The following is an 8410-nucleotide window of genomic DNA, read 5'->3' as shown; positions in this document are numbered from 1 at the left end:
ATCTCCTTGCGGTAAGTTTAAAAAATTTAAAACAAAGCTGTATTAACAATAGTTATAGGATTAGAGAATATATAATGTTGAGATCTAGTAAAATCTGCTCTGGATAAGGAAGATAGAAATTTCCTGTGTATTCCCCCTTAAATTTTTTTTTTTTAATTTGTAGTTTCAGTGTGTGATGTGCTCGTTCAACTATGCCCTGTGCTTGTGGATTGTAAGGAATGTCTGTAGTATGTTTAATAGAAAATGATTGTAAAAATTGTTTGAATTGCCTAGAAGTATATGCAGGGCCATTGTCTGTTTAATTTATAGAGTTAGGAGTTCCCACTATTGCAAAACAAGCTAATAGGTGGGTTATGACGTGCTGTGCAGCCTCACCTCAAAGAGATGTGTCCCATATAAAAGAATTTGTGTCGATAAAGACATGTAGGAAAGAAGATGGAGAAAGTTCAGGGCAATGAGTTACATCCATTTGCCATAATTCATTAGGTTGTAATCCTCGAGGATTAACACCCTGTGCAATGGGTGGAAGATGTAGGGGTCTACAAGTATAGCAATTATTAATGATTTCTTTAGCATGGGGGTATGGAATTTTCTAAATTTGGTTTAAGGAGCCAGGATTATTGTACAATAGAGCATGTTGTTCCTCAGGAGTAGCAAAAGAAACAAGTTTATCAGCTTGTTCATTACCATGAGTCATAGGGCCGGGAAGGCAGGAATGTGTTCAAATACGGGTAATATAAATGGAAGTGCAGTCCCTAATAAGATACTCTAGTTCGAGAAAAAGTTGTTGAATAATAGGTTCATTGGAATTTATAATAGAGGTTTCTATATTTCCTAATATAAAAACTGAGTATAAGGAGTCAGAGACTATATTAATTGAGTAAGGATGTAGGTGAATAACTTGAATAAGAGGATATAATTCATTTTGTTGAGCAGAATGAAATTTAGTTATCAGTTCAGCGGAGTTGCTCAATCGTGTCTGACTGCAATCACATGAATTGCAGCACGACAGGCCTCCTTGTCCATCACCACCTCCTGGAGTTCACTCAAATTCATGTCCATCGAGTCAGTGATGTCATCCAGCCATCTCATCCTCTGTCGTCCCCTTCTCCTCCTGCCCCCAATCCCTCCCAGCATCAGAATCTTTTACAATGAGTCAAGTCTTCGCATGAAGTGGCCAAAGTATTGGAGTTTCAGCTTCAACATCAGTCCTTCCAATGAACACCCAGGACTGATCTCCTTTAGGATGCACTGGTTGGATCTCCTTGCAGTCCAAGGGACTCTCAAGAGTCTTCTCCAACACCACAGTTTAAAAGAATCAATTCTTCGGTGCTCAGCTTTCTTCACAGTCCAACTCTCACATCCATACACGACCACTGGAAAAACCATAGCCTTGACTAGATGACCTTTGTTGGCAAAGTAATGTCTCTGCTTTTGAATAGGCTATCTAGGTGGGTCATAATTTTCCTTCCAAGGAGTGAGCATCATTTAATTTCATGGCTGCAATCACCATCTGCAGTGATTTTGGAGCCCACAAAAAATTTAGTATAAAAGACTTTATATTCTTTGAGAGACCAGAATGGGCTTTGGCGTATTTGGTCCCACCTGTATAGAAAACATCAGTTTGAGGTATAGGTTGTGATGTGACAATGCGAGAGATGATTCAGTATTTTTGAAGAAATTCCAGAGTTTGTTAGAAGGATAATGAAATGAAATTTCTCTAAAATACTCCAGAAAGGTTACTTGGAAATCGGTAGAAGTTTATAGTGCATTCTCGAATTGATATTTATTAAGAGGTATTACAACTTTATGAGGATTGGAGCCAATTAGTCTTAGTTCTATTTCTCCCATTGATAATAATTAGAGCGATCAAATCAAGATAGGCGTAAGTGACCTTGTCCTTCTAAAATGGGTATAGATCCATTCTATCGGGTGTTCTTCTTGGGCAAGAAGTCCCATCGGGGAATGGAGAGAAGGGAGTATAAAAAACTCTAGAGGTAAGTGAAGTCTAATACAACTAAGAAACTGTTTTGCAATTTACTTTGTATTAAACGAGGAGCACTTGGGGCAGGGTTGGTGTGGAAATTTTGAAATATTTTATGTTGTTCTACTTGAGCCTTTTGTAAAGTTTCATCATCTAATTCATATTCATGTAAAAAGTGTTCGCCTGTTGTCAAATATCAGGGGGAGGCTAGAATTACCTTGAAATGGCAGAATCACAGCTTTAATAAGAGCCCATACGGGTCAGAAATCTATTGGAATAGTTTTTCCCTGTCTTGAAGCTCGTTTAACATTCTCTTTAATCTGGTTCCAAATTTCTAAATTGAAACTGCCTTCATCGGGGAACCAGGGATTATGTTCAACCACCGTTTGGAGATAAGCTTTTATTCGCTAATGTGAAACCGAAAGTCCTTGAACTTTAAATAAATGATGAAATAAAGTAGAAAAGTGGTGGGTCTTTCCAGCCATTTGTCCCATATCCCCGCACTTACCAACCTCTGTAGGTCCACAGTCACTCTGTCCGCTTCACAAGGGCGTTCTCCAGGTCCCTGTTAGGGCACCACTTGTTATGGTCTTTACAGATGGGTACCTGGGGACTGGAGTCTATGAAAAGAAGGCAAAGAAAAGAAAGACGCGAGGCACCCAAGTCTCCAGTGAAACAAGGGTACCTTATTTGCAGAAATGCATGCTTATATATCTTCAATAAAATGATTACTCAGCCATTAAGAACGAAATTCCATCAGCTGCAACAAAATGGATAGTCCTGTAGGTAAAAGGTCACTGAAGAGAGTCACTGAAGGGAATCCAAGCAGGTGGTCTTTCCCATGATCTCAGTCCTGAGAACTGCGTGCAGTGCTGCTGGATCCTGTATTCCAGGAACTGGTAAGGAACAGAGAGTCCTTGAGAAACGGCACACAAAGAAAGAAAATGCAACATATTGGATCCCTTAAAGTTGAAGGTCCCCTGACACTTATCCAGAGCAGACTTTACTAGATTCCAATGCAATATATTCTTTAATCCTATAACTATTGTTAATACAGCTTTATTTGTTTTAAATTTTTTAAACTTACCGCAAAGAGATATTTTGACAAAAGAGAAAATCATTTCAAAGCATTGAAGGATATATACCTCCCTTCCTCTGCCCATTTGGTATCAAGATGGGTTGACTAAACAATGGAAATCTGGAAAATTAATATTACAGGAAAAGGGGTATGCTTCTATTTCTCCAGATGGACCCAACAAAATCAGTTGGCTCCTTCTTCAGAAGATCCACCCCAGGGGAGCCACCGTATTTCAAAATAGAGAAGAAACGGGGAACTCTCCAGGAGGAGGAGTTTCCAGTACATGCCATGGAGACTTTAAAAATTTCCAAGACACACCGCACTCGAGGTCATCAATCTTATGATCTCCCTACTTGGGGACAGATAAAAACCCTTACTAATCAAGCTGAAAATCTGGTTTCTAAACAGGGAATGTCTCGGAATCCTGAAAACATTTTTGCCGCTATGCTTGCTTTGCTTGTTTTTTCTTCCCCCGCTCAGGCTGACTTGATTAATCACACTTATTGGCCTTAAATACCTAACCCCCCTTTATTGCAGGTTGTAGAATGGACAGATATAGGACTGGTCGTATCCAGTAATGACTTAGTACATATGCCTCCTCCTTGGAGCTTGGAGGGGCCCTCTCATCCTGAGGAAGAAAGATTAATTAACATTTCTCTAGACTATGAAATCCTTCCTTTATGCATGGGCCCAACAGAATTATGTATTAATGTTAGTCAACAAACGTGGGCTTTCATCCTGCCTCCAAAAAAGAACTTCCGCACATTGTTTAGACTGTTTACTGTCCTGTCCTTTTATGAGAACGATGTCAATACTACCAAAACTCTAGGAAAAGGACAAAAGTTGGAATGTAAGGGGTTTACTTATAAGGATTTTAAATATACTCCTATTTATTGAGATAGATGTCAAGCTAAATCATGGAAATTAATGTTTGTGGCCAATTACACCATTGTTGATTGGGGACCCTATGGTATGTGGTTATCTAACTGCTCAAATGACATTAACAGTACTATGTGTGATTATGTTACTCAAGTAACATGGAAGATTACCAACAGTTCAATGGACAAAGGACTCCTTGGCTGGCTTGATGGCGGAATGGCACCTCATCACCCTCAAATTTTCCTCAATAAACGAATTGGGCCTGAACAATGGGACATCTGGAAACTTGCTACAAATACTGAAAAACTTGGAACTTGGACTGGATAGTTCATAGGGACCAGTCATAGTCATAGTAACTATTCCTTCCATTATACTCATTCATATTTTATACAAGCTTGTGTTCCCCTTCCTTTTGTTATTGCCATAGGAAACTTACAATTTAATAAGACTTTACGTTCTGTGACTTGTATAGATTGCACATTGTATACTTGTCTTAAATCCTCTATTTCTCTCTTAAAAAAAAAAAAAAAAAAAAAAGAATCTCTTTTGATTCTTCAATCTTGACATAGTCTGTGGTTGCCAGTAAATCTCCAACAACCCTGGAAAGAGGGTTCCATGGCAAGACTTACCTCTCAGTTACTCACTCAATTACTCCGACGATCTAAGTGATTCATCGGATGGTTGATTCTTGGCATATGGGGGTTAATAGCCATTTATACCATTGCTGCTGTCGCAGACATTGCTTTACAAACTTCAAACACAAAACTTTATTCAAAACTGGACTAAAGATTCTCATAGTATATGGGACACAGGTTCAGATATATGAAAAAAGTTCAAGATAAAATTCAGGATTTAAAAAGAGCCATCCAATGGACTGGAGATCAATTAATAGACTTACAAAAACAAGTATTACTAAATTGCAACTGGAATTGTACTCAATTTTTTATCACTCCTCTTGGGTTCAACCACAGTGCTTACAATTGGGGACAAACCAAATTGCGTTTGCAAGATACACATAATAACGCTTCTTTAAATGTACAGCCTGGAGCCACCATCTTGAATTGAGTGTCGTGTGCAGCACGGCTGCACACCACCCTCTGAAGTGAGGTATCTGTGCAGTCATTGTGCACCAGGAGCTCTGGCTTGAGGTCTGAAATGTTTGAAACCTCATCATGTGACTATGAGTGAGTGAAACTAAGCACAGAGGAAAAAGGGGGAAAAGGGGGGGGGCATGGATTTGACTCTCGCTTGGGGAACTAACTCTTCCATCACCAGGCTGCAACAGCACAGGAGCAGCCTAGAGGAGCTACCCCACATCCGAGGTCAGGGGCGGCGGCCAAGAGGAGCTACCCCATGCCCGAGGTCAGGGTGGTGGCCAAAATGAGCAACCGTACATCCAAGGAGCGGTGGCTGCGCGGGTGCAGGAGGGCCGAAAAGGGCTATTCCACGTTCAAGGTCAGGAGGGGTGGCCGTGAGGAGATAACCCTCGTCCAAGGTAAGGAGCACTGGCTGTGCTTTGCTGTAGCAGTCATGAAGAAATACTACACATCCAAGGTAAGAGAAACCCAAGTAAGACGGTAGGCACTGAGAGAGGGCATCAGAGGGCCGACACTCTAAAACCACAATCACAGACAACTATCCAGTCTGATCACATGGATGACAGCTTTGTCTAACTCAATGAAACTAAGCCATGCAGTGTGGGGCAACCCAAGATGGGCGGGTCATGGTGGAGAGGTCTGACACAATGTGGTCCATTGGAGAATGGAATGGCAAATGACTTCAGTATTCTTGCCTTGAGAACCCCCATGAACAGTAAGAAAAGGCAAAACGATAGGACACTGAAAGAGGATCTCCCTGGGTCAGTAGGTGACCAATATGCTACTGGAGATCAGTGGAGAAATAACTCCAGAAAGAATGAAGGGATGGAGCCAAAGCAAAAACAATACCCAGCTGTGGATCTGACTGGTGATAGAAGCAAGGTTCAATGCTGTAAAGCGCAATATTGCATAGGAACCTGGAATGTCAGCTCTATGAATCAAGGCAAATTGGAAGTGGTCAAATAGGAGATGGCAAGAGTGAACGTCGACATTGTAGGAATCAGCAAACTAAAATGGACTGGAATGAGTGAATTTAACTCAGATGACCATTATATCTACTACTGTGAGCAGGAATCCCTTAGAAGAAATGGACTAGCCATCATGGTCAACAAGAGTCCAAAATGCAGTACTTGGATGCCATCTCAAAAATGACAGAATGATCTCTGTTCATTTCCAAGGCAAACCATTCAATATCACGGTAATCCAAGCCTATGCTCCAACCAGTAACACTGAAGAAGCTGAAGTTGAACGGTTCTATGAAGACCTCCAACAGCTTTCAGAACTAACACCCAAAAAAGATGTCCTTTTCATTATAGGGGACTGGAATGCAAAAGTAGGAAGTCAACAAACACCTGGAGTAACAGGCAAATTTGGCCTTGGAATACGGAATGAAGCAGGGCAAAGACTAATAGAGTTTTGCCAAGAGAAGGCACTGGTCATAGTAAACACCCTCTTCCAACAACAAGAGAAGACTCTACACATGGACATCACCAGATGGTTAACACCGAAATTAGATTGATTATATTCTTTGCAGCCAAAGATGAAGAAACTCTATACAGTCAGTAAAAACAAGACCAGAAGCTGACTGTGGCTCAGATCATGAACTCCTTATTGCCAAATTCAGACTGAAATTGAAGAAAGTAGGGAAAACCACAAGACCATTCAGATATGACCTAAATCAAATCCCTTATGATTATACAGTGGAAGTGAGAAATAGATTTAAGGGACAAGACCTGATAGAGTGCCTGATGAACTATGGATGGAGGTTCGTGACACTGTACAGGAGACAGAGATCAAGAACATCCCCATGGAAAAGAAATGCAAAAAAGCAAAATGGCTGTCTGAGGAGGCCTTACAAATAGCTCTGAAAAGAAGAGGAGTCAAAAGCAAAGGAGAAAAGTAAAGACATAAGAATCTGAATGCAGAGTTCCAAAGAATAGCAAGGAGAGATAAGAAAGCCTTCTTCAGCGATCAATGCAAAGAAATAGAGGAAAACAACAGAAAGGGAAAGACTAGAGATCTCTTCAAGAAAATCAGAGATACCAGGGGAACATTTCATGCAAAGATGGGCTCGATAAAGGACAGAAATGGAATGGACCTAACATAAGCAAAAGATATATTAAGAGGTGGCAAGAATACACAGGAGAACCGTAAAAAAAAGAGCTTCACGACCCAGATAATCATGATGGTAATCATTCACCTAGAGCCAGAAATCCTGGAATGTGATCAAGTGGGCCTTAGAAAGCATCACTACGAACAAAGCTAGTGGAGGTGATGGAATTCCAGTTGAGCTATTCCAAATCCTGAAAGATGATGCTGTCAAAGTGCTGCACTCAATATGCCTGAAAATTTGGAAAACTCAGCAGTGGCCACTGGACTGGAAAAGGTCGGTTTTCATTCCAATCCCAAAGAAAGGCAATGCAAAAAATGCTCAAACTACTGCACAATTGCACTCATCTCACACGCTAGTAAAGTAATGCTCAAAATTCTCCAAGCCAGGCTTCAGCAATACGTGAACTGAGAACTTCCAGATGTCCAAGCTGGTTTTAGAAAAGGCAGAGGAACCAGAGATCAAATTGCCAACATCTGCTGGATCATGGAAAAGCAAGCAAGTTCTAGAGAAACATATATTTCTGCTTTATTGACTATGCCAAAGCCTTTGATGTGTGGATCACAATAAACTGTGGAAAATTCTGAAAGAGATGGGAATACCAGACCACCTGATCTGCCTCTTGAGAAATGTGTATGCAACTCAGGAAGCAACAGTTAGAACTGACATGAACAACAGACTGGTTCCAAAAGGAAAAGGAGTACATCAAGGCTGTATATTGTCACCCTGCTTATTTAACTTATATGCAGAGTACATCATGAGAAACACTGGGCTGGAAGAAGCACAAGCTGGAATCAAGATTGCTTGGAGAAATATCAATAACCTCAGATATGCAGATGACACCACCCTTATGGCAGAAAGTGAAAAGGAACTAAAACGCCTCTTGATGAAAGTGAAAGAGGAGAGTGAAAAAGTTGGCTTAAAGCTCAACATTCAGAAAACGATCATGGCATCCGGTCCCATCATTTCATGGGCAATAGATGGGGAAGCAGTGGAAACAGTGTCAGACTTTATTTTTTTGAGCTCCAAAATCACTGCAGATGGTGATTGCAGCCATGAAATTCAAAGACGCTTACTCCTTGGAAGGAAAGTTATGACCAACCTAGATAGCATATTAAAAGGCAGAGATATTACTTTGCCAACAAAGGTCCGTCTAATCAAGGCTATGGTTTTACCAGTGGTCATGTATGGATGTGAGAGTTGGACGGTGAAGAAAGCTGAGTGCCGAAGAATTGATGCTTTTGAACTGTGGTGTTGGAGAA

This window comes from Bubalus kerabau, chromosome 17 (genome assembly GCF_029407905.1).
Source record: "Bubalus kerabau isolate K-KA32 ecotype Philippines breed swamp buffalo chromosome 17, PCC_UOA_SB_1v2, whole genome shotgun sequence".
In the NCBI taxonomy this organism is placed as follows: domain Eukaryota; kingdom Metazoa; phylum Chordata; class Mammalia; order Artiodactyla; family Bovidae; genus Bubalus; species Bubalus kerabau.
The sequence above is the reverse complement of the archived record's forward strand: the minus strand, read 5'-3'. Positions refer to the sequence as shown.